Below are 24,891 nucleotides of genomic sequence, written 5' to 3'. Positions count from 1 at the left end.
CGCCCCGGCTCCCGCCCCCGGCCGGCCCGGACCCTGCCCCGTGGCCCCTGGAGAGAGGGTCAGATTGGAGATGTGGAGGCTCAGTCCCCGAGGCTGTCGCCCCTCACACACCTGCCGCAGGTCCGGGCCTCCGGAACTTCTGACCGACCGGCTCTGAATTCAGGACACAGTCTAAAGTTGTCCAAGGAGATGACCACGTTACCACCCTAGGAAAGGAAAAATTGGACCCTATCCACATATGCAGAAGAAGAGAATCTAAACAGTTGGCTATTCGTTCACGGTAACATAATTCAAGAATCCAGATGCGAAGACATCTAGAGACACTTTTCAAACGTCTAAATCTTTAGAAAATATTCTGAAGGCTTAAGAAGTAGAAACATTCTTTGGAAAGTCACGAGCAAGACCAGGGTGTTGATAGGAAATCCTTCCGTTCGATCCTGCAAGAGACGCTCCAAAAATGTACTACAACAAGGGAAAACACTAATAATATGTGGGAAAGGAAAATCACCTTTCTTCATTTTCCTCACCTCCTACGGTTCTCAAAATAGAATGTTTTCCCCTATGCACGGGAGACCTGTAGAAATCCTAGGGGAGTCCAGCAAGATAGCTCTAGGTGAAATCAACATTCCATCGATAGTTTCGATGTTTCTTATTTCCTCGCCAATACACACTAATGAATGCAATCTTTCAAAAGGATAACACTCAAAGTCACAGAAAATCTACGCGGCACCTACGGGGCAAAGGTGCCAACTTCGATGGAAAACTTAGTAAAAACGTACATGATGGCTCAAATCCATGGAGAGGCTATCCCGTAGTCCTCGATAGACGGACACAGAGTCCCCAAACTAATCATTTCCCCCAAATTAATAAATAATCCAATTTAAGCAGGGTGTATAACTAGAAACTTACTATCTGCTTCTTTCTCTTTTTCTTTTAATTTGGGAAAGGGGTATGTTAAAGAATGATAATAATGATCATGATTATCAGTATGATTATTATATTAAATCGAATTAACCGTACCAAAACCCCACCACTCACCTTATAAAAATGGGAGTTGATGCATATGTCGGAAGCCGCTGTGTATCTTTTTCTCAAGGCGTGGAACCACAGAAACGCTTCTCCCAAACAAATCCCATCTCGACTGTCATCCTTTTCCTGGCTTTTCCTTTGAAAGTTTTTGCTCTCTGTTATAGGACTATCTCATTGAGGTAGTTTGTTAATTTCACAGTTTATAGAATACATGTGGAACGATTCTGGATTCCTTCTGGGTAACTTGTGTGCCAGGGGAAACCTTCTGTTTGGAGAATACTCCTTGCTTACACAGGAAGCTGCAGTTCATCAGCGCTGCTAGAGAATGGCACTGCACGAATCAGTCGAAGTATCTTTATGCGATCTTTGACTAGGTCCGTGTACAAGGGGCTCCCGTGAGGATTACCCTAGATGCTTCCTGGTCACATGTGCCCTATCTTCTCTCTGGTACGTGCTACTCAGAGAATATGCTTGCTCCTGAATTATGCCAGTGTTTATTCATATCCATTTATGCTGCATTGTTTTCCAAATGGTTCTATAATTTCGCCTCCCATATCAGCAGGGTGAGTGCAAGAGTTTTCCTCAAAGCCAACACAGTGATCAGTTTCCTAAGTTTCCTCAATCCGGTGAGTTGGAAACTATATCTGGCTTCATTTTTTATTCCGTATTTCCTTGACTAATAATGAGGACACAGGGCCAAAGGCGCATTAAGCATATAAAACATAGATATTCTGTAACAGTAACATTTTGCCAATTATATGGGCTACAGATACCTTGTCCTGTTTGCAGCTTGTTTTTGATCCTGTTCATGGTATCTTTGGAAACTTTTCATGATGGGAAATTTGAAATAGAAACAAAATCGGACAGAATAGTAGAATATTTTCTCACTCCCCTGACTCAAGAAATCACCAACCCCTGGCCAGATCTTGTTTCCTTTATACCCCTCCTACCTTAAGTTCATGATCCCCTTAATAATATCCCTCCATCGATAAAAAGTCAATATGTTTCTATCAAAGGTAGAGGCTTTCTTCCATTTTTCAGTGTACTCACAGCCACATTATTCCATCTAAAAATTTCACCGTATTAGAGATAACAGCAAGTACTCAATGTTTGCGTTTCCCTGAGACACACACGCTCATTTCAGTTTCTTTGGATCCAGTCCAAATACAGTACCTACCTTGTGAGGGGTTGAGATGTCTTTTGAAAGAGTGTCCATACATCGCGACTAGTCGGGGGCAGCCCCGGTTGTCACCATTTCCCTTTGTTTCCTACCGCTGTCCGCAGTGACCCGAGTTACTTTCGCATTGTGAGGGGTTTCATCGCGGATTTAAACGTATCTAATGTGTTTCAATATCTTGCAATTATTATACTTACTGGCGATCAAACCGTCCTGTGTTTGGCAAACGGGAGTCTACTCATTCTGGTTCCTGTGTCTTTTGACGTGACCCTCGTCCTGTTGGATATCATAGCATCCACGCTTCCCAGTACAAGAAGCGTCCGTTTCCCGCCCCAGACTTCAAGTCAGCCTATGTCTCCAGTAAGTCTTAGGACCGTTTAATAACGATGGTTGGCGGAGACCACGATCTAGATGCTGCTGAAATGCACTACTGTTGAGTTCGCACCTATGTCTCGGCACTTTCCGTGGAAAAACTAAAAATAAATAAATAAATAAATAAATAAATAAAGGAAGAAAAGAAAAAAAAATTACAGGAAAACACATTGAGTTTCCACTGATAATCCAAGTTCAAACGGAGAACTGAGAGGTTTTTTTTACATGACTTGATCGATTTCACCTCTTCCTCTCACACCCAAATTCCCAGTCCCCAAAGACACCAACAGCATTTCTTCTTTGCAGGATCCCACAGAATAATCGTAGCCATGCACCATAGAACCGTGGACTGGTTCCCACTGCATGAAGTAGGAAAGGCGAGGAAGGAACTTTCTACTTTTCCGGCTGCTCCACTGTGAAAATGTAAGAGCTGCCGTCCGCCGAAGCCAGTCTGCTCATGTCCAAGGAGCTCTGAGCCACGTCACACTCCTTTGGAATATTTCCCTGAGCCTTCATGTGGGCTCCTGACGTCTGTAGAATCTCACAAGTCACACATTGCCCTCCCGTTTGTGTCCTCCGTGCTTTGAATAGATGTGCTATTGAGTGTTTGATTTTTGTTGTCATTGGTGTATGTGTTTGTGGCAAAGTGTTGAGTGTTTGGTGTGTATGTAGCAGCTAGAGAGCGAGGCTCTGAAGGCTACTGGGCAGCAGGAGGGCACGGGGTCGGGTGGGGGGCGCTGGGCCGGGAGGGCCGCGTAGCAGCTCGGCCTCTTGAGGCGTCCGGGGACAGCCGCCGCCGTCTAGGGCCATAGCACCCTGAACGTGCCCGATCTCGTCTGATCTGGGAAGCTAAGCAGGGTCGGGGGCCCGGTTAGTACTTGGATGGGAGACCGCCTGGGAATACCAGGTGCTGCAGGCTTTTGCCTCTTCTTTTGTCCCGCCCGCCGAGGGGACGGGGGTGGGGGCGCCCCGGCGTTCTGTGCCCGCCTCCACTTTCGCCCTCGGCCCCTGGCACTCCCCCGCCCCCCCGCCGGCGCGGCCCGCTGCCCCCGCCCAGGGCGTCCTCCCCTCTCCCCCGCTGCAACACCACCGCCAGGTGGCGGCAGCGGCAGAGCGTCCCAGCCGTTCCGTTCCTGTTCGGCCGGCAGCGGAGCCCCAGCCCTGGGCCCCACACCGGGCCGGGCGGGCGGCGGGATCCCTGAGTGCCGCTGGGTCTCCTCTCCCCCACACCCCGCACCCCCCGCCCCGCACTCCGGGACGTCGCGTACACCCGGCGCGGGACAGCCCACGGCGGCAAACCTTGTCCTGGGCCCCCGGACCCCCGGCCGACCGTGCACTTCCTCTCCGCCGCACACCCGGGCCTCGGGCCCGGGCCTCACGCCGGGCGGGCTCCTCGCCACCGCCGGGGCTCCCGAGAGACACACCGGCGCGCCGCACAGGGCGAGTTTCCGGCCACCCGGGCAGAGAGGACGCACAACAGCACACGGAGCGCACGCAGCCAAACCCAAACCACCCACCGGCCCCCCGACCCGTGGCTTCCCACCCCAAACCCCACCCCACCGGGCCACAGGATAGCGGGCTCTGGCCCGCCCCGCCGCCCCCCGCCCCCGCGCGGGGGCTGCTGCCACACGCAGGCCCTGAGGGGAATCGGGGCAGAACGGTCCTCCCCAGACGGGGGTGGGGTGGCGGGGTGGGGGGGACACTGCAGGTCTTCAGGACCTCCGGGTGAAGGACCGGCGGCAGGCGCGGCCCTGCCTCCTCGTGCCGGCCCCGCCCCAAAGCCCCTCCCCACCGTGCCCTCGCGTGGGCCGGCGGAGGGCCCTGTCTCCCGCACTCTCCGGCTCTGGCCCTCCGCCCCCACGCGTGGAAGCCTGTCCCTGCGCGCGTGCCCGTGGGTCTGCTCCTCGGGGTGTGGGACGGTGGTGCGCCCGTGGTTTGGGTGGGGGTGGGGGGGTGCGCGCGCGAAACCCGTCAGGCCCCGCCTGGCCCCCCAACCCCACCCCGATACTGGCAGGTGGGCTAGCGATGGGCCAGGGCGGCGGGAGGGACCCGACGGCGCAGGGAGGGACGCGTCCCAGCAGCTCGGCCTCTTGAGGCGTCCGGGGGGCGGCCACCGTCGTCTACGGCCAGACCACCCTGAACGCGCCCGATCTCGTCTGATCTCGGAAGCTAAGCAGGGTCGGGCCCGGTTAGTACTTGGATGGGAGACCGCCTGGGAATCCCGGGTGCCGTAGGCTTTTTGCTCTGCCTCTTTTTCTGTCCCGCCCCCCTGGGCTGGGAAGGGGAGGGGGGGGCCTTCGCCCTCCGCGCCCGCCCCGGCTCCCGCCCCCGGCCGGCCCGGACCCTGCCCCGTGGCCCCTGGAGAGAGGGTCAGATTGGAGATGTGGAGGCTCAGTCCCCGAGGCTGTCGCCCCTCACACACCTGCCGCAGGTCCGGGCCTCCGGAACTTCTGACCGACCGGCTCTGAATTCAGGACACAGTCTAAAGTTGTCCAAGGAGATGACCACGTTACCACCCTAGGAAAGGAAAAATTGGACCCTATCCACATATGCAGAAGAAGAGAATCTAAACAGTTGGCTATTCGTTCACGGTAACATAATTCAAGAATCCAGATGCGAAGACATCTAGAGACACTTTTCAAACGTCTAAATCTTTAGAAAATATTCTGAAGGCTTAAGAAGTAGAAACATTCTTTGGAAAGTCACGAGCAAGACCAGGGTGTTGATAGGAAATCCTTCCGTTCGATCCTGCAAGAGACGCTCCAAAAATGTACTACAACAAGGGAAAACACTAATAATATGTGGGAAAGGAAAATCACCTTTCTTCATTTTCCTCACCTCCTACGGTTCTCAAAATAGAATGTTTTCCCCTATGCACGGGAGACCTGTAGAAATCCTAGGGGAGTCCAGCAAGATAGCTCTAGGTGAAATCAACATTCCATCGATAGTTTCGATGTTTCTTATTTCCTCGCCAATACACACTAATGAATGCAATCTTTCAAAAGGATAACACTCAAAGTCACAGAAAATCTACGCGGCACCTACGGGGCAAAGGTGCCAACTTCGATGGAAAACTTAGTAAAAACGTACATGATGGCTCAAATCCATGGAGAGGCTATCCCGTAGTCCTCGATAGACGGACACAGAGTCCCCAAACTAATCATTTCCCCCAAATTAATAAATAATCCAATTTAAGCAGGGTGTATAACTAGAAACTTACTATCTGCTTCTTTCTCTTTTTCTTTTAATTTGGGAAAGGGGTATGTTAAAGAATGATAATAATGATCATGATTATCAGTATGATTATTATATTAAATCGAATTAACCGTACCAAAACCCCACCACTCACCTTATAAAAATGGGAGTTGATGCATATGTCGGAAGCCGCTGGGTATCTTTTTCTCAAGGCGTGGAACCACAGAAACGCTTCTCCCAAACAAATCCCATCTCGACTGTCATCCTTTTCCTGGCTTTTCCTTTGAAAGTTTTTGCTCTCTGTTATAGGACTATCTCATTGAGGTAGTTTGTTAATTTCACAGTTTATAGAATACATGTGGAACGATTCTGGATTCCTTCTGGGTAACTTGTGTGCCAGGGGAAACCTTCTGTTTGGAGAATACTCCTTGCTTACACAGGAAGCTGCAGTTCATCAGCACTGCTAGAGAATGGCACTGCACGAATCAGTCGAAGTATCTTTATGCGATCTTTGACTAGGTCCGTGTACAAGGGGCTCCCGTGAGGATTACCCTAGATGCTTCCTGGTCACATGTGCCCTATCTTCTCTCTGGTACGTGCTACTCAGAGAATATGCTTGCTCCTGAATTATGCCAGTGTTTATTCATATCCATTTATGCTGCATTGTTTTCCAAATGGTTCTATAATTTCGCCTCCCATATCAGCAGGGTGAGTGCAAGAGTTTTCCTCAAAGCCAACACAGTGATCAGTTTCTTAAGTTTCCTCAATCCGGTGAGTTGGAAACTATATCTGGCTTCATTTTTTATTCCGTATTTCCTTGACTAATAATGAGGACACAGGGCCAAAGGCGCATTAAGCATATAAAACGTAGATATTCTGTAACAGTAACATTTTGCCAATTATATGGGCTACAGATACCTTGTCCTGTTTGCAGCTTGTTTTTGATCCTGTTCATGGTATCTTTGGAAACTTTTCATGATGGGAAATTTGAAATAGAAACAAAATCGGACAGAATAGTAGAATATTTTCTCACTCCCCTGACTCAAGAAATCACCAACCCCTGGCCAGATCTTGTTTCCTTTATACCCCTCCTACCTTAAGTTCATGATCCCCTTAATAATATCCCTCCATCGATAAAAAGTCAATATGTTTCTATCAAAGGTAGAGGCTTTCTTCCATTTTTCAGTGTACTCACAGCCACATTATTCCATCTAAAAATTTCACCGTATTAGAGATAACAGCAAGTACTCAATATTTGCGTTTCCCTGAGACACACACGCTCATTTCAGTTTCTTTGGATCCAGTCCAAATACAGTACCTACCTTGTGAGGGGTTGAGATGTCTTTTGAAAGAGTGTCCATACATCGCGACTAGTCGGGGGCAGCCCCGGTTGTCACCATTTCCCTTTGTTTCCTACCGCTGTCCGCAGTGACCCGAGTTATTTTCGCATTGTGAGGGGTTTCATCGCGGATTTAAACGTATCTAATGTGTTTCAATATCTTGCAATTATTATACTTACTGGCGATCAAACCGTCCTGTGTTTGGCAAACGGGAGTCTACTCATTCTGGTTCCTGTGTCTTTTGACGTGACCCTCGTCCTGTTGGATATCATAGCATCCACGCTTCCCAGTACAAGAAGCGTCCGTTTCCCGCCCCAGACTTCAAGTCAGCCTATGTCTCCAGTAAGTCTTAGGACCGTTTAATAACGATGGTTGGCGGAGACCACGATCTAGATGCTGCTGAAATGCACTACTGTTGAGTTCGCACCTATGTCTCGGCACTTTCCGTGGAAAAACTAAAAATAAATAAATAAATAAATAAATAAATAAATAAATAAATAAATAAATAAAGGAAGAAAAGAAAAAAAAATTACAGGAAAACACATTGAGTTTCCACTGATAATCCAAGTTCAAACGGAGAACTGAGAGGTTTTTTTTACATGACTTGATCGATTTCACCTCTTCCTCTCACACCCAAATTCCCAGTCCCCAAAGACACCAACAGCATTTCTTCTTTGCAGGATCCCACAGAATAATCGTAGCCATGCACCATAGAACCGTGGACTGGTTCCCACTGCATGAAGTAGGAAAGGCGAGGAAGGAACTTTCTACTTTTCCGGCTGCTCCACTGTGAAAATGTAAGAGCTGCCGTCCGCCGAAGCCAGTCTGCTCATGTCCAAGGAGCTCTGAGCCACGTCACACTCCTTTGGAATATTTCCCTGAGCCTTCATGTGGGCTCCTGACGTCTGTAGAATCTCACAAGTCACACATTGCCCTCCCGTTTGTGTCCTCCGTGCTTTGAATAGATGTGCTATTGAGTGTTTGATTTTTGTTGTCATTGGTGTATGTGTTTGTGGCAAAGTGTTGAGTGTTTGGTGTGTATGTAGCAGCTAGAGAGCGAGGCTCTGAAGGCTACTGGGCAGCAGGAGGGCACGGGGTCGGGTGGGGGGCGCTGGGCCGGGAGGGCCGCGTAGCAGCTCGGCCTCTTGAGGCGTCCGGGGACAGCCGCCGCCGTCTAGGGCCATAGCACCCTGAACGTGCCCGATCTCGTCTGATCTGGGAAGCTAAGCAGGGTCGGGGGCCCGGTTAGTACTTGGATGGGAGACCGCCTGGGAATACCAGGTGCTGCAGGCTTTTGCCTCTTCTTTTGTCCCGCCCGCCGAGGGGACGGGGGTGGGGGCGCCCCGGCGTTCTGTGCCCGCCTCCACTTTCGCCCTCGGCCCCTGGCACTCCCCCGCCCCCCCCGCCGGCGCGGCCCGCTGCCCCCGCCCAGGGCGTCCTCCCCTCTCCCCCGCTGCAACACCACCGCCAGGTGGCGGCAGCGGCAGAGCGTCCCAGCCGTTCCGTTCCTGTTCGGCCGGCAGCGGAGCCCCAGCCCTGGGCCCCACACCGGGCCGGGCGGGCGGCGGGATCCCTGAGTGCCGCTGGGTCTCCTCTCCCCCACACCCCGCACCCCCCGCCCCGCACTCCGGGACGTCGCGTACACCCGGCGCGGGACAGCCCACGGCGGCAAACCTTGTCCTGGGCCCCCGGACCCCCGGCCGACCGTGCACTTCCTCTCCGCCGCACACCCGGGCCTCGGGCCCGGGCCTCACGCCGGGCGGGCTCCTCGCCACCGCCGGGGCTCCCGAGAGACACACCGGCGCGCCGCACAGGGCGAGTTTCCGGCCACCCGGGCAGAGAGGACGCACAACAGCACACGGAGCGCACGCAGCCAAACCCAAACCACCCACCGGCCCCCCGACCCGTGGCTTCCCACCCCAAACCCCACCCCACCGGGCCACAGGATAGCGGGCTCTGGCCCGCCCCGCCGCCCCCCGCCCCCGCGCGGGGGCTGCTGCCACACGCAGGCCCTGAGGGGAATCGGGGCAGAACGGTCCTCCCCAGACGGGGGTGGGGTGGCGGGGTGGGGGGGACACTGCAGGTCTTCAGGACCTCCGGGTGAAGGACCGGCGGCAGGCGCGGCCCTGCCTCCTCGTGCCGGCCCCGCCCCAAAGCCCCTCCCCACCGTGCCCTCGCGTGGGCCGGCGGAGGGCCCTGTCTCCCGCACTCTCCGGCTCTGGCCCTCCGCCCCCACGCGTGGAAGCCTGTCCCTGCGCGCGTGCCCGTGGGTCTGCTCCTCGGGGTGTGGGACGGTGGTGCGCCCGTGGTTTGGGTGGGGGTGGGGGGGTGCGCGCGCGAAACCCGTCAGGCCCCGCCTGGCCCCCCAACCCCACCCCGATACTGGCAGGTGGGCTAGCGATGGGCCAGGGCGGCGGGAGGGACCCGACGGCGCAGGGAGGGACGCGTCCCAGCAGCTCGGCCTCTTGAGGCGTCCGGGGGGCGGCCACCGTCGTCTACGGCCAGACCACCCTGAACGCGCCCGATCTCGTCTGATCTCGGAAGCTAAGCAGGGTCGGGCCCGGTTAGTACTTGGATGGGAGACCGCCTGGGAATCCCGGGTGCCGTAGGCTTTTTGCTCTGCCTCTTTTTCTGTCCCGCCCCCCTGGGCTGGGAAGGGGAGGGGGGGGCCTTCGCCCTCCGCGCCCGCCCCGGCTCCCGCCCCCGGCCGGCCCGGACCCTGCCCCGTGGCCCCTGGAGAGAGGGTCAGATTGGAGATGTGGAGGCTCAGTCCCCGAGGCTGTCGCCCCTCACACACCTGCCGCAGGTCCGGGCCTCCGGAACTTCTGACCGACCGGCTCTGAATTCAGGACACAGTCTAAAGTTGTCCAAGGAGATGACCACGTTACCACCCTAGGAAAGGAAAAATTGGACCCTATCCACATATGCAGAAGAAGAGAATCTAAACAGTTGGCTATTCGTTCACGGTAACATAATTCAAGAATCCAGATGCGAAGACATCTAGAGACACTTTTCAAACGTCTAAATCTTTAGAAAATATTCTGAAGGCTTAAGAAGTAGAAACATTCTTTGGAAAGTCACGAGCAAGACCAGGGTGTTGATAGGAAATCCTTCCGTTCGATCCTGCAAGAGACGCTCCAAAAATGTACTACAACAAGGGAAAACACTAATAATATGTGGGAAAGGAAAATCACCTTTCTTCATTTTCCTCACCTCCTACGGTTCTCAAAGTAGAATGTTTTCCCCTATGCACGGGAGACCTGTAGAAATCCTAGGGGAGTCCAGCAAGATAGCTCTAGGTGAAATCAACATTCCATCGATAGTTTCGATGTTTCTTATTTCCTCGCCAATACACACTAATGAATGCAATCTTTCAAAAGGATAACACTCAAAGTCACAGAAAATCTACGCGGCACCTACGGGGCAAAGGTGCCAACTTCGATGGAAAACTTAGTAAAAACGTACATGATGGCTCAAATCCATGGAGAGGCTATCCCGTAGTCCTCGATAGACGGACACAGAGTCCCCAAACTAATCATTTCCCCCAAATTAATAAATAATCCAATTTAAGCAGGGTGTATAACTAGAAACTTACTATCTGCTTCTTTCTCTTTTTCTTTTAATTTGGGAAAGGGGTATGTTAAAGAATGATAATAATGATCATGATTATCAGTATGATTATTATATTAAATCGAATTAACCGTACCAAAACCCCACCACTCACCTTATAAAAATGGGAGTTGATGCATATGTCGGAAGCCGCTGGGTATCTTTTTCTCAAGGCGTGGAACCACAGAAACGCTTCTCCCAAACAAATCCCATCTCGACTGTCATCCTTTTCCTGGCTTTTCCTTTGAAAGTTTTTGCTCTCTGTTATAGGACTATCTCATTGAGGTAGTTTGTTAATTTCACAGTTTATAGAATACATGTGGAACGATTCTGGATTCCTTCTGGGTAACTTGTGTGCCAGGGGAAACCTTCTGTTTGGAGAATACTCCTTGCTTACACAGGAAGCTGCAGTTCATCAGCGCTGCTAGAGAATGGCACTGCACGAATCAGTCGAAGTATCTTTATGCGATCTTTGACTAGGTCCGTGTACAAGGGGCTCCCGTGAGGATTACCCTAGATGCTTCCTGGTCACATGTGCCCTATCTTCTCTCTGGTACGTGCTACTCAGAGAATATGCTTGCTCCTGAATTATGCCAGTGTTTATTCATATCCATTTATGCTGCATTGTTTTCCAAATGGTTCTATAATTTCGCCTCCCATATCAGCAGGGTGAGTGCAAGAGTTTTCCTCAAAGCCAACACAGTGATCAGTTTCTTAAGTTTCCTCAATCCGGTGAGTTGGAAACTATATCTGGCTTCATTTTTTATTCCGTATTTCCTTGACTAATAATGAGGACACAGGGCCAAAGGCGCATTAAGCATATAAAACATAGATATTCTGTAACAGTAACATTTTGCCAATTATATGGGCTACAGATACCTTGTCCTGTTTGCAGCTTGTTTTTGATCCTGTTCATGGTATCTTTGGAAACTTTTCATGATGGGAAATTTGAAATAGAAACAAAATCGGACAGAATAGTAGAATATTTTCTCACTCCCCTGACTCAAGAAATCACCAACCCCTGGCCAGATCTTGTTTCCTTTATACCCCTCCTACCTTAAGTTCATGATCCCCTTAATGATATCCCTCCATCGATAAAAAGTCAATATGTTTCTATCAAAGGTAGAGGCTTTCTTCCATTTTTCAGTGTACTCACAGCCACATTATTCCATCTAAAAATTTCACCGTATTAGAGATAACAGCAAGTACTCAATGTTTGCGTTTCCCTGAGACACACACGCTCATTTCAGTTTCTTTGGATCCAGTCCAAATACAGTACCTACCTTGTGAGGGGTTGAGATGTCTTTTGAAAGAGTGTCCATACATCGCGACTAGTCGGGGGCAGCCCCGGTTGTCACCATTTCCCTTTGTTTCCTACCGCTGTCCGCAGTGACCCGAGTTACTTTCGCATTGTGAGGGGTTTCATCGCGGATTTAAACGTATCTAATGTGTTTCAATATCTTGCAATTATTATACTTACTGGCGATCAAACCGTCCTGTGTTTGGCAAACGGGAGTCTACTCATTCTGGTTCCTGTGTCTTTTGACGTGACCCTCGTCCTGTTGGATATCATAGCATCCACGCTTCCCAGTACAAGAAGCGTCCGTTTCCCGCCCCAGACTTCAAGTCAGCCTATGTCTCCAGTAAGTCTTAGGACCGTTTAATAACGATGGTTGGCGGAGACCACGATCTAGATGCTGCTGAAATGCACTACTGTTGAGTTCGCACCTATGTCTCGGCACTTTCCGTGGAAAAACTAAAAATAAATAAATAAATAAATACATAAATAAAGGAAGAAAAGAAAAAAAAATTACAGGAAAACACATTGAGTTTCCACTGATAATCCAAGTTCAAACGGAGAACTGAGAGGTTTTTTTTACATGACTTGATCGATTTCACCTCTTCCTCTCACACCCAAATTCCCAGTCCCCAAAGACACCAACAGCATTTCTTCTTTGCAGGATCCCACAGAATAATCGTAGCCATGCACCATAGAACCGTGGACTGGTTCCCACTGCATGAAGTAGGAAAGGCGAGGAAGGAACTTTCTACTTTTCCGGCTGCTCCACTGTGAAAATGTAAGAGCTGCCGTCCGCCGAAGCCAGTCTGCTCATGTCCAAGGAGCTCTGAGCCACGTCACACTCCTTTGGAATATTTCCCTGAGCCTTCATGTGGGCTCCTGACGTCTGTAGAATCTCACAAGTCACACATTGCCCTCCCGTTTGTGTCCTCCGTGCTTTGAATAGATGTGCTATTGAGTGTTTGATTTTTGTTGTCATTGGTGTATGTGTTTGTGGCAAAGTGTTGAGTGTTTGGTGTGTATGTAGCAGCTAGAGAGCGAGGCTCTGAAGGCTACTGGGCAGCAGGAGGGCACGGGGTCGGGTGGGGGGCGCTGGGCCGGGAGGGCCGCGTAGCAGCTCGGCCTCTTGAGGCGTCCGGGGACAGCCGCCGCCGTCTAGGGCCATAGCACCCTGAACGTGCCCGATCTCGTCTGATCTGGGAAGCTAAGCAGGGTCGGGGGCCCGGTTAGTACTTGGATGGGAGACCGCCTGGGAATACCAGGTGCTGCAGGCTTTTGCCTCTTCTTTTGTCCCGCCCGCCGAGGGGACGGGGGTGGGGGCGCCCCGGCGTTCTGTGCCCGCCTCCACTTTCGCCCTCGGCCCCTGGCACTCCCCCGCCCCCCCGCCGGCGCGGCCCGCTGCCCCCGCCCAGGGCGTCCTCCCCTCTCCCCCGCTGCAACACCACCGCCAGGTGGCGGCAGCGGCAGAGCGTCCCAGCCGTTCCGTTCCTGTTCGGCCGGCAGCGGAGCCCCAGCCCTGGGCCCCACACCGGGCCGGGCGGGCGGCGGGATCCCTGAGTGCCGCTGGGTCTCCTCTCCCCCACACCCCGCACCCCCCGCCCCGCACTCCGGGACGTCGCGTACACCCGGCGCGGGACAGCCCACGGCGGCAAACCTTGTCCTGGGCCCCCGGACCCCCGGCCGACCGTGCACTTCCTCTCCGCCGCACACCCGGGCCTCGGGCCCGGGCCTCACGCCGGGCGGGCTCCTCGCCACCGCCGGGGCTCCCGAGAGACACACCGGCGCGCCGCACAGGGCGAGTTTCCGGCCACCCGGGCAGAGAGGACGCACAACAGCACACGGAGCGCACGCAGCCAAACCCAAACCACCCACCGGCCCCCCGACCCGTGGCTTCCCACCCCAAACCCCACCCCACCGGGCCACAGGATAGCGGGCTCTGGCCCGCCCCGCCGCCCCCCGCCCCCGCGCGGGGGCTGCTGCCACACGCAGGCCCTGAGGGGAATCGGGGCAGAAGGGTCCTCCCCAGACGGGGGTGGGGTGGCGGGGTGGGGGGGACACTGCAGGTCTTCAGGACCTCCGGGTGAAGGACCGGCGGCAGGCGCGGCCCTGCCTCCTCGTGCCGGCCCCGCCCCAAAGCCCCTCCCCACCGTGCCCTCGCGTGGGCCGGCGGAGGGCCCTGTCTCCCGCACTCTCCGGCTCTGGCCCTCCGCCCCCACGCGTGGAAGCCTGTCCCTGCGCGCGTGCCCGTGGGTCTGCTCCTCGGGGTGTGGGACGGTGGTGCGCCCGTGGTTTGGGTGGGGGTGGGGGGGTGCGCGCGCGAAACCCGTCAGGCCCCGCCTGGCCCCCCAACCCCACCCCGATACTGGCAGGTGGGCTAGCGATGGGCCAGGGCGGCGGGAGGGACCCGACGGCGCAGGGAGGGACGCGTCCCAGCAGCTCGGCCTCTTGAGGCGTCCGGGGGGCGGCCACCGTCGTCTACGGCCAGACCACCCTGAACGCGCCCGATCTCGTCTGATCTCGGAAGCTAAGCAGGGTCGGGCCCGGTTAGTACTTGGATGGGAGACCGCCTGGGAATCCCGGGTGCCGTAGGCTTTTTGCTCTGCCTCTTTTTCTGTCCCGCCCCCCTGGGCTGGGAAGGGGAGGGGGGGGCCTTCGCCCTCCGCGCCCGCCCCGGCTCCCGCCCCCGGCCGGCCCGGACCCTGCCCCGTGGCCCCTGGAGAGAGGGTCAGATTGGAGATGTGGAGGCTCAGTCCCCGAGGCTGTCGCCCCTCACACACCTGCCGCAGGTCCGGGCCTCCGGAACTTCTGACCGACCGGCTCTGAATTCAGGACACAGTCTAAAGTTGTCCAAGGAGATGACCACGTTACCACCCTAGGAAAGGAAAAATTGGACCCTATCCACATATGCAGAAGAAGAGAATCTAAACAGTTGGCTATTCGTTCACGGTAACATAATTCAAGAATCCAGATGCGAAGACATCTAGAGACACTTTTCAAACGTCTAAATCTTTAGAAAATATTCTGAAGGCTTAAGAAGTAGAAACATTCTTTGGAAAGTCACGAGCAAGACCAGGGTGTTGATAGGAAATCCTTCCGTTCGATCCTGCAAGAGACGCTCCAAAAATGTACTACAACAAGGGAAAACACTAATAATATGTGGGAAAGGAAAATCACCTTTCTTCATTTTCCTCACCTCCTACGGTTCTCAAAGTAGAATGTTTTCCCCTATGCACGGGAGACCTGTAGAAATCCTAGGGGAGTCCAGCAAGATAGCTCTAGGTGAAATCAACATTCCATCGATAGTTTCGATGTTTCTTATTTCCTCGCCAATACACACTAATGAATGCAATCTTTCAAAAGGATAACACTCAAAGTCACAGAAAATCTACGCGGCACCTACGGGGCAAAGGTGCCAACTTCGATGGAAAACTTAGTAAAAACGTACATGATGGCTCAAATCCATGGAGAGGCTATCCCGTAGTCCTCGATAGACGGACACAGAGTCCCCAAACTAATCATTTCCCCCAAATTAATAAATAATCCAATTTAAGCAGGGTGTATAACTAGAAACTTACTATCTGCTTCTTTCTCTTTTTCTTTTAATTTGGGAAAGGGGTATGTTAAAGAATGATAATAATGATCATGATTATCAGTATGATTATTATATTAAATCGAATTAACCGTACCAAAACCCCACCACTCACCTTATAAAAATGGGAGTTGATGCATATGTCGGAAGCCGCTGGGTATCTTTTTCTCAAGGCGTGGAACCACAGAAACGCTTCTCCCAAACAAATCCCATCTCGACTGTCATCCTTTTCCTGGCTTTTCCTTTGAAAGTTTTTGCTCTCTGTTATAGGACTATCTCATTGAGGTAGTTTGTTAATTTCACAGTTTATAGAATACATGTGGAACGATTCTGGATTCCTTCTGGGTAACTTGTGTGCCAGGGGAAACCTTCTGTTTGGAGAATACTCCTTGCTTACACAGGAAGCTGCAGTTCATCAGCGCTGCTAGAGAATGGCACTGCACGAATCAGTCGAAGTATCTTTATGCGATCTTTGACTAGGTCCGTGTACAAGGGGCTCCCGTGAGGATTACCCTAGATGCTTCCTGGTCACATGTGCCCTATCTTCTCTCTGGTACGTGCTACTCAGAGAATATGCTTGCTCCTGAATTATGCCAGTGTTTATTCATATCCATTTATGCTGCATTGTTTTCCAAATGGTTCTATAATTTCGCCTCCCATATCAGCAGGGTGAGTGCAAGAGTTTTCCTCAAAGCCAACACAGTGATCAGTTTCTTAAGTTTCCTCAATCCGGTGAGTTGGAAACTATATCTGGCTTCATTTTTTATTCCGTATTTCCTTGACTAATAATGAGGACACAGGGCCAAAGGCGCATTAAGCATATAAAACATAGATATTCTGTAACAGTAACATTTTGCCAATTATATGGGCTACAGATACCTTGTCCTGTTTGCAGCTTGTTTTTGATCCTGTTCATGGTATCTTTGGAAACTTTTCATGATGGGAAATTTGAAATAGAAACAAAATCGGACAGAATAGTAGAATATTTTCTCACTCCCCTGACTCAAGAAATCACCAACCCCTGGCCAGATCTTGTTTCCTTTATACCCCTCCTACCTTAAGTTCATGATCCCCTTAATGATATCCCTCCATCGATAAAAAGTCAATATGTTTCTATCAAAGGTAGAGGCTTTCTTCCATTTTTCAGTGTACTCACAGCCACATTATTCCATCTAAAAATTTCACCGTATTAGAGATAACAGCAAGTACTCAATGTTTGCGTTTCCCTGAGACACACACGCTCATTTCAGTTTCTTTGGATCCAGTCCAAATACAGTACCTACCTTGTGAGGGGTTGAGATGTCTTTTGAAAGAGTGTCCATACATCGCGACTAGTCGGGGGCAGCCCCGGTTGTCACCATTTCCCTTTGTTTCCTACCGCTGTCCGCAGTGACCCGAGTTACTTTCGCATTGTGAGGGGTTTCATCGCGGATTTAAACGTATCTAATGTGTTTCAATATCTTGCAATTATTATACTTACTGGCGATCAAACCGTCCTGTGTTTGGCAAACGGGAGTCTACTCATTCTGGTTCCTGTGTCTTTTGACGTGACCCTCGTCCTGTTGGATATCATAGCATCCACGCTTCCCAGTACAAGAAGCGTCCGTTTCCCGCCCCAGACTTCAAGTCAGCCTATGTCTCCAGTAAGTCTTAGGACCGTTTAATAACGATGGTTGGCGGAGACCACGATCTAGATGCTGCTGAAATGCACTACTGTTGAGTTCGCACCTATGTCTCGGCACTTTCCGTGGAAAAACTAAAAATAAATAAATAAATAAATACATAAATAAAGGAAGAAAAGAAAAAAAAATTACAGGAAAACACATTGAGTTTCCACTGATAATCCAAGTTCAAACGGAGAACTGAGAGGTTTTTTTTACATGACTTGATCGATTTCACCTCTTCCTCTCACACCCAAATTCCCAGTCCCCAAAGACACCAACAGCATTTCTTCTTTGCAGGATCCCACAGAATAATCGTAGCCATGCACCATAGAACCGTGGACTGGTTCCCACTGCATGAAGTAGGAAAGGCGAGGAAGGAACTTTCTACTTTTCCGGCTGCTCCACTGTGAAAATGTAAGAGCTGCCGTCCGCCGAAGCCAGTCTGCTCATGTCCAAGGAGCTCTGAGCCACGTCACACTCCTTTGGAATATTTCCCTGAGCCTTCATGTGGGCTCCTGACGTCTGTAGAATCTCACAAGTCACACATTGCCCTCCCGTTTGTGTCCTCCGTGCTTTGAATAGATGTGCTATTGAGTGTTTGATTTTTGTTGTCATTGGTGTATGTGTTTGTGGCAAAGTGTTGAGTGTTTGGTGTGTATGTAGCAGCTAGAGAGCGAGGCTCTGAAGGCTACTGGGCAGCAGGAGGGCACGGGGTCGGGTGGGGGGCGCTGGGCCGGGAGGGCCGCGTAGCAGCTCGGCCTCTTGAGGCGTCCGGGGACAGCCGCCGCCGTCTAGGGCCATAGCACCCTGAACGTGCCCGATCTCGTCTGATCTGGGAAGCTAAGCAGGGTCGGGGGCCCGGTTAGTACTTGGATGGGAGACCGCCTGGGAATACCAGGTGCTGCAGGCTTTTGCCTCTTCTTTTGTCCCGCCCGCCGAGGGGACGGGGGTGGGGGCGCCCCGGCGTTCTGTGCCCGCCTCCACTTTCGCCCTCGGCCCCTGGCACTCCCCCGCCCCCCCGCCGGCGCGGCCCGCTGCCCCCGCCCAGGGCGTCCTCCCCTCTCCCCCGCTGCAACACCACCGCCAGGTGGCGGCAGCGGCAGAGCGTCCCAGCCGTTCCGTTCCTGTTCGGCCGGCAGCGGAGCCCCAGCCCTGGGCCCCACACCGGGCCGGGCGGGCGGCGGGATCCCTGAGTGCCGCTGGGTCTCCTCTCCCCCACACCCCGCACCCCCCGCCCCGCACTCCGGGACGTCGCGTACACCCGGCGCGGGACAGCCCACGGCGGCAAACCTTGTCCTGGGCCCCCGGACCCCCGGCCGACCGTGCACTTCCTCTCCGCCGCACACCCGGGCCTCGGGCCCGGGCCTCACGCCGGGCGGGCTCCTCGCCACCGCCGGGGCTCCCGAGAGACACACCGGCGCGCCGCACAGGGCGAGTTTCCGGCCACCCGGGCAGAGAGGACGCACAACAGCACACGGAGCGCACGCAGCCAAACCCAAACCACCCACCGGCCCCCCGACCCGTGGCTTCCCACCCCAAACCCCACCCCACCGGGCCACAGGATAGCGGGCTCTGGCCCGCCCCGCCGCCCCCCGCCCCCGCGCGGGGGCTGCTGCCACACGCAGGCCCTGAGGGGAATCGGGGCAGAACGGTCCTCCCCAGACGGGGGTGGGGTGGCGGGGTGGGGGGGACACTGCAGGTCTTCAGGACCTCCGGGTGAAGGACCGGCGGCAGGCGCGGCCCTGCCTCCTCGTGCCGGCCCCGCCCCAAAGCCCCTCCCCACCGTGCCCTCGCGTGGGCCGGCGGAGGGCCCTGTCTCCCGCACTCTCCGGCTCTGGCCCTCCGCCCCCACGCGTGGAAGCCTGTCCCTGCGCGCGTGCCCGTGGGTCTGCTCCTCGGGGTGTGGGACGGTGGTGCGCCCGTGGTTTGGGTGGGGGTGGGGGGGTGCGCGCGCGAAACCCGTCAGGCCCCGCCTGGCCCCCCAACCCCACCCCGATACTGGCAGGTGGGCTAGCGATGGGCCAGGGCGGCGGGAGGGACCCGACGGCGCAGGGAGGGACGCGTCCCAGCAGCTCGGCCTCTTGAGGCGTCCGGGGGGCGGCCACCGTCGTCTACGGCCAGACCACCCTGAACGCGCCCGATCTCGTCTGATCTCGGAAGCTAAGCAGGGTCGGGCCCGGTTAGTACTTGGATGGGAGACCGCCTGGGAATCCCGGGTGCCGTAGGCTTTTTGCTCTGCCTCTTTTTCTGTCCCGCCCCCCTGGGCTGGGAAGGGGAGGGGGGGGCCTTCGCCCTCCGCGCCCGCCCCGGCTCCCGCCCCCCGGCCGGCCCGGACCCTGCCCCGTGGCCCCTGGAGAGAGGGTCAGATTGGAGATGTGGAGGCTCAGTCCCCGAGGCTGTCGCCCCTCACACACCTGCCGCAGGTCCGGGCCTCCGGAACTTCTGACCGACCGGCTCTGAATTCAGGACACAGTCTAAAGTTGTCCAAGGAGATGACCACGTTACCACCCTAGGAAAGGAAAAATTGGACCCTATCCACATATGCAGAAGAAGAGAATCTAAACAGTTGGCTATTCGTTCACGGTAACATAATTCAAGAATCCAGATGCGAAGACATCTAGAGACACTTTTCAAACGTCTAAATCTTTAGAAAATATTCTGAAGGCTTAAGAAGTAGAAACATTCTTTGGAAAGTCACGAGCAAGACCAGGGTGTTGATAGGAAATCCTTCCGTTCGATCCTGCAAGAGACGCTCCAAAAATGTACTACAACAAGGGAAAACACTAATAATATGTGGGAAAGGAAAATCACCTTTCTTCATTTTCCTCACCTCCTACGGTTCTCAAAGTAGAATGTTTTCCCCTATGCACGGGAGACCTGTAGAAATCCTAGGGGAGTCCAGCAAGATAGCTCTAGGTGAAATCAACATTCCATCGATAGTTTCGATGTTTCTTATTTCCTCGCCAATACACACTAATGAATGCAATCTTTCAAAAGGATAACACTCAAAGTCACAGAAAATCTACGCGGCACCTACGGGGCAAAGGTGCCAACTTCGATGGAAAACTTAGTAAAAACGTACATGATGGCTCAAATCCATGGAGAGGCTATCCCGTAGTCCTCGATAGACGGACACAGAGTCCCCAAACTAATCATTTCCCCCAAATTAATAAATAATCCAATTTAAGCAGGGTGTATAACTAGAAACTTACTATCTGCTTCTTTCTCTTTTTCTTTTAATTTGGGAAAGGGGTATGTTAAAGAATGATAATAATGATCATGATTATCAGTATGATTATTATATTAAATCGAATTAACCGTACCAAAACCCCACCACTCACCTTATAAAAATGGGAGTTGATGCATATGTCGGAAGCCGCTGGGTATCTTTTTCTCAAGGCGTGGAACCACAGAAACGCTTCTCCCAAACAAATCCCATCTCGACTGTCATCCTTTTCCTGGCTTTTCCTTTGAAAGTTTTTGCTCTCTGTTATAGGACTATCTCATTGAGGTAGTTTGTTAATTTCACAGTTTATAGAATACATGTGGAACGATTCTGGATTCCTTCTGGGTAACTTGTGTGCCAGGGGAAACCTTCTGTTTGGAGAATACTCCTTGCTTACACAGGAAGCTGCAGTTCATCAGCGCTGCTAGAGAATGGCACTGCACGAATCAGTCGAAGTATCTTTATGCGATCTTTGACTAGGTCCGTGTACAAGGGGCTCCCGTGAGGATTACCCTAGATGCTTCCTGGTCACATGTGCCCTATCTTCTCTCTGGTACGTGCTACTCAGAGAATATGCTTGCTCCTGAATTATGCCAGTGTTTATTCATATCCATTTATGCTGCATTGTTTTCCAAATGGTTCTATAATTTCGCCTCCCATATCAGCAGGGTGAGTGCAAGAGTTTTCCTCAAAGCCAACACAGTGATCAGTTTCTTAAGTTTCCTCAATCCGGTGAGTTGGAAACTATATCTGGCTTCATTTTTTATTCCGTATTTCCTTGACTAATAATGAGGACACAGGGCCAAAGGCGCATTAAGCATATAAAACATAGATATTCTGTAACAGTAACATTTTGCCAATTATATGGGCTACAGATACCTTGTCCTGTTTGCAGCTTGTTTTTGATCCTGTTCATGGTATCTTTGGAAACTTTTCATGATGGGAAATTTGAAATAGAAACAAAATCGGACAGAATAGTAGAATATTTTCTCACTCCCCTGACTCAAGAAATCACCAACCCCTGGCCAGATCTTGTTTCCTTTATACCCCTCCTACCTTAAGTTCATGATCCCCTTAATGATATCCCTCCATCGATAAAAAGTCAATATGTTTCTATCAAAGGTAGAGGCTTTCTTCCATTTTTCAGTGTACTCACAGCCACATTATTCCATCTAAAAATTTCACCGTATTAGAGATAACAGCAAGTACTCAATGTTTGCGTTTCCCTGAGACACACACGCTCATTTCAGTTTCTTTGGATCCAGTCCAAATACAGTACCTACCTTGTGAGGGGTTGAGATGTCTTTTGAAAGAGTGTCCATACATCGCGACTAGTCGGGGGCAGCCCCGGTTGTCACCATTTCCCTTTGTTTCCTACCGCTGTCCGCAGTGACCCGAGTTACTTTCGCATTGTGAGGGGTTTCATCGCGGATTTAAACGTATCTAATGTGTTTCAATATCTTGCAATTATTATACTTACTGGCGATCAAACCGTCCTGTGTTTGGCAAACGGGAGTCTACTCATTCTGGTTCCTGTGTCTTTTGACGTGACCCTCGTCCTGTTGGATATTCATAGCATCCACGCTTCCCAGTACAAGAAGCGTCCGTTTCCCGCCCCAGACTTCAAGTCAGCCCTATGTCTCCAGTAAGTCTTAGGACCGTTTAATAACGATGGTTGGCGGAGACCACGATCTAGATGCTGCTGAAATGCACTACTGTTGAGTTCGCACCTATGTCTCGGCACTTTTCCGTGGAAAAACTAAAAATAAATAAATAAATAAATACATAAATAAAGGAAGAAAAGAAAAAAAAATTACAGGAAAACACATTGAGTTTCCACTGATAATCCAAGTTCAAACGGAGAACTGAGAGGTTTTTTTTACATGACTTGATCGATTTCACCTCTTCCTCTCACACCCCAAATTCCCAGTCCCCAAAGACACCAACAGCATTTCTTCTTTGCAGGATCCCACAGAATAATCGTAGCCATGCACCATAGAACCGTGGACTGGTTCCCACTGCATGAAGTAGGAAAGGCGAGGAAGGAACTTTCTACTTTTCCGGCTGCTCCACTGTGAAAATGTAAGAGCTGCCGTCCGCCGAAGCCAGTCTGCTCATGTCCAAGGAGCTCTGAGCCACGTCACACTCCTTTGGAATATTTCCCTGAGCCTTCATGTGGGCTCCTGACGTCTGTAGAATCTCACAAGTCACACATTGCCCTCCCGTTTGTGTCCTCCGTGCTTTGAATAGATGTTGCTATTGAGTGTTTGATTTTTGTTGTCATTGGTGTATGTGTTTGTGGCAAAGTGTTGAGTGTTTGGTGTGTATGTAGCAGCTAGAGAGCGAGGCTCTGAAGGCTACTGGGCAGCAGGAGGGCACGGGGGTCGGGTGGGGGGCGCTGGGCCGGGAGGGCCGCGTAGCAGCTCGGGCCTCTTGAGGCGTCCGGGGACAGCCGCCGCCGTCTAGGGCCATAGCACCCTGAACGTGCCCGATCTCGTCTGATCTGGGAAGCTAAGCAGGGTCGGGGGGCCCGGTTAGTACTTGGATGGGAGACCGCCTGGGGAATACCAGGTGCTGCAGGCTTTTGCCTCTTCTTTTGTCCCGCCCCGCCGAGGGGACGGGGGTGGGGGCGCCCCGGCGTTCTGTGCCCGCCTCCACTTTCGCCCTCGGCCCCTGGCACTCCACCCCCGCCCCCCCCGCCGGCGCGGCCCGCTGCCCCCGCCCAGGGCGTCCTCCCCCTCTCCCCCGCTGCAAACACCACCGCCAGGTGGCGGCAGCGGCAGAGCGTCCCAGCCGTTCCGTTCCTGTTCGGCCGGCAGCGGAGCCCCAGCCCTGGGCCCCCACTACCGGGCCGGGCGGGCGGGCGGGATCCCTGAGTGCCGCTGGGTCTCCTCTCCCCCACACCCCGCACCCCCCCGCCCCGCACTCCGGGACGTCGCGTACACCCCGGCGCGGGACAGCCCACGGCGGCAAACCTTGTCCTGGGCCCCCGGACCCCCGGCCGACCGTGCACTTCCTCTCCGCCGCACACCCGGGCCTCGGGCCCGGGCCTCACGCCGGGCGGGCTCCTCGCCACCGCCGGGGCTCCCGAGAGACACACCGGCGCGCCGCACAGGGCGAGTTTCCGGCCACCCGGGCAGAGAGGACGCACAACAGCACACGGAGCGCACGCAGCCAAACCCAAACCACCCACCGGCCCCCCGACCCGTGGCTTCCCACCCCCAAACCCCACCCCACCGGGCCACAGGATAGCGGGCTCTGGCCCGCCCCGCCGCCCCCCGCCCCCGCGCGGGGGCTGCTGCCACACGCAGGCCCTGAGGGGAATCGGGGCAGAAGGGTCCTCCCCAGACGGGGGTGGGGTGGCGGGGGTGGGGGGGGACACTGCAGGTCTTCAGGACCTCCGGGTGAAGGACCGGCGGCAGGCGCGGCCCTGCCTCCTCGTCGCCGGCCCCGCCCCAAAGCCCCTCCCCACCGTGCCCCATCGCGTGGGCCGGCGGAGGGCCCTGTCTCCCGCACTCTCCGGCTCTGGCCCTCCGCCCCCACGCGTGGAAGCCTGTCCCCTGCGCGCGTGCCCGTGGGTCTGCTCCTCGGGGTGTGGGACGGTGGTGCGCCCGTGGTTTGGGTGGGGGTGGGGGGGTGCGCGCGCGAAACCCCGTCAGGCCCCGCCTGGCCCCCCAACCCCACCCCGATACTGGCAGGTGGGCTAGCGATGGGCCAGGGCGGCGGGAGGGACCCGACGGCGCAGGGAGGGACGCGTCCCAGCAGCTCGGCCTCTTGAGGCGTCCCGGGGGGCGGCCACCGTCGTCTACGGCCAGACCACCCTGAACGCGCCCGATCAGGGTCGGGCCCGGTTAGTACTTGGATGGGAGACCGCCTGGGAATCCCGGGTGCCGTAGGCTTTTTGCTCTGCCTCTTTTTCTGTCCCGCCCCCCTGGGCTGGGAAGGGGAGGGGGGGGCCTTCGCCCTCCGCGCCCGCCCCGGCTCCCGCCCCCGGCCGGCCCGGACCCTGCCCCGTGGCCCCTGGAGAGAGGGTCAGATTGGAGATGTGGAGGCTCAGTCCCGAGGCTGTCGCCCCTCACACACCTGCCGCAGGTCCGGGCCTCCGGAACTTCTGACCGACCGGCTCTGAATTCAGGACACAGTCTAAAGTTGTCCAAGGAGATGACCACGTTACCACCCTAGGAAAGGAAAAATTGGACCCTATCCACATATGCAGAAGAAGAGAATCTAAACAGTTGGCTATTCGTTCACGGTAACATAATTCAAGAATCCAGATGCGAAGACATCTAGAGACACTTTTCAAACGTCTAAATCTTTAGAAAATATTCTGAAGGCTTAAGAAGTAGAAACATTCTTTGGAAAGTCACGAGCAAGACCAGGGTGTTGATAG

The 24,891-nt window shown here is 53.8% G+C and overlaps 4 non-coding genes and 5 pseudogenes across 4 annotated transcripts; all 9 read left to right on the top strand.

Annotated features, from left to right (window-relative positions):
• Positions 1–3,376: 3,376 nt before the first annotated feature.
• Positions 3,377–3,497, top strand: LOC123629597 (annotated as a pseudogene).
• A 1,199-nt stretch (positions 3,498–4,696) lies between these two features.
• LOC123629605 lies at positions 4,697–4,815 on the top strand. The gene has a single exon (XR_006732127.1). It is a non-coding gene; the product is annotated as a 5S ribosomal RNA (ribosomal RNA).
• Positions 4,816–8,285: 3,470 nt separating this feature from the next.
• LOC123629596 lies at positions 8,286–8,406 on the top strand (annotated as a pseudogene).
• Positions 8,407–9,606: 1,200 nt separating this feature from the next.
• LOC123629604 lies at positions 9,607–9,725 on the top strand. Its single transcript, XR_006732126.1, has one exon. It is a non-coding gene; the product is annotated as a 5S ribosomal RNA (ribosomal RNA).
• A 3,450-nt stretch (positions 9,726–13,175) lies between these two features.
• LOC123629595 lies at positions 13,176–13,296 on the top strand (annotated as a pseudogene).
• Positions 13,297–14,495: 1,199 nt separating this feature from the next.
• Positions 14,496–14,614, top strand: LOC123629602. Its single transcript, XR_006732125.1, has one exon. It is a non-coding gene; the product is annotated as a 5S ribosomal RNA (ribosomal RNA).
• A 3,450-nt stretch (positions 14,615–18,064) lies between these two features.
• LOC123629594 lies at positions 18,065–18,185 on the top strand (annotated as a pseudogene).
• A 1,199-nt stretch (positions 18,186–19,384) lies between these two features.
• LOC123629591 lies at positions 19,385–19,503 on the top strand. The gene has a single exon (XR_006732122.1). It is a non-coding gene; the product is annotated as a 5S ribosomal RNA (ribosomal RNA).
• A 3,458-nt stretch (positions 19,504–22,961) lies between these two features.
• Positions 22,962–23,084, top strand: LOC123629601 (annotated as a pseudogene).
• Positions 23,085–24,891: the final 1,807 nt, after the last annotated feature.

This window comes from Lemur catta, unplaced genomic scaffold (assembly GCF_020740605.2).
Source record: "Lemur catta isolate mLemCat1 unplaced genomic scaffold, mLemCat1.pri scaffold_179_ctg1, whole genome shotgun sequence".
Taxonomy (NCBI): domain Eukaryota; kingdom Metazoa; phylum Chordata; class Mammalia; order Primates; family Lemuridae; genus Lemur; species Lemur catta.
Note: the sequence above shows the minus strand (reverse complement) of the source record. Positions and strands in the feature narration are given on the sequence as shown.